The following is a 281-nucleotide window of genomic DNA, read 5'->3' as shown; positions in this document are numbered from 1 at the left end:
CCCCCCCCTCCCCACATCACATACCCTTCACCATACCTAGAGATCAGCATGGAGTTATTCCAGTTATCTTAATAGCTGGTTTGATTTGCATGGAGAGATGATCTTATGAAAGTTCCCCATGCCTATCTCTATGTAAATTGTTCATTATTCATTGTTCAGTGAATTATTCATACACAAAGAAAATTGGTGTCCTTAAAGGTTGGATTTTCCTAAATGTTTTTTTTTAATTAAGGCATTTTTTTTAATCAATTTCCAAAAGATGGTTTTTATTCCTCTTTTTA

General features: G+C 33.8%; 2 protein-coding genes across 3 annotated transcripts in view; one reads left to right on the top strand and one right to left on the bottom strand.

The window, feature by feature from the left end:
* The window catches only part of alg1 (ALG1 chitobiosyldiphosphodolichol beta-mannosyltransferase), a 29,559-nt gene that overhangs the window by 17,945 nt on the left and 11,333 nt on the right, over positions 1 to 281 (bottom strand). The window lies entirely within an intron of this gene.
* The window catches only part of eef2kmt (eukaryotic elongation factor 2 lysine methyltransferase), a 4,215-nt gene that overhangs the window by 503 nt on the left and 3,431 nt on the right, over positions 1 to 281 (top strand). The window lies entirely within an intron of this gene.

The sequence above is a fragment of the Etheostoma spectabile genome, chromosome 15, assembly GCF_008692095.1.
Source record: "Etheostoma spectabile isolate EspeVRDwgs_2016 chromosome 15, UIUC_Espe_1.0, whole genome shotgun sequence".
Classification (NCBI taxonomy): domain Eukaryota; kingdom Metazoa; phylum Chordata; class Actinopteri; order Perciformes; family Percidae; genus Etheostoma; species Etheostoma spectabile.
Note: the sequence above shows the minus strand (reverse complement) of the source record. Positions and strands in the feature narration are given on the sequence as shown.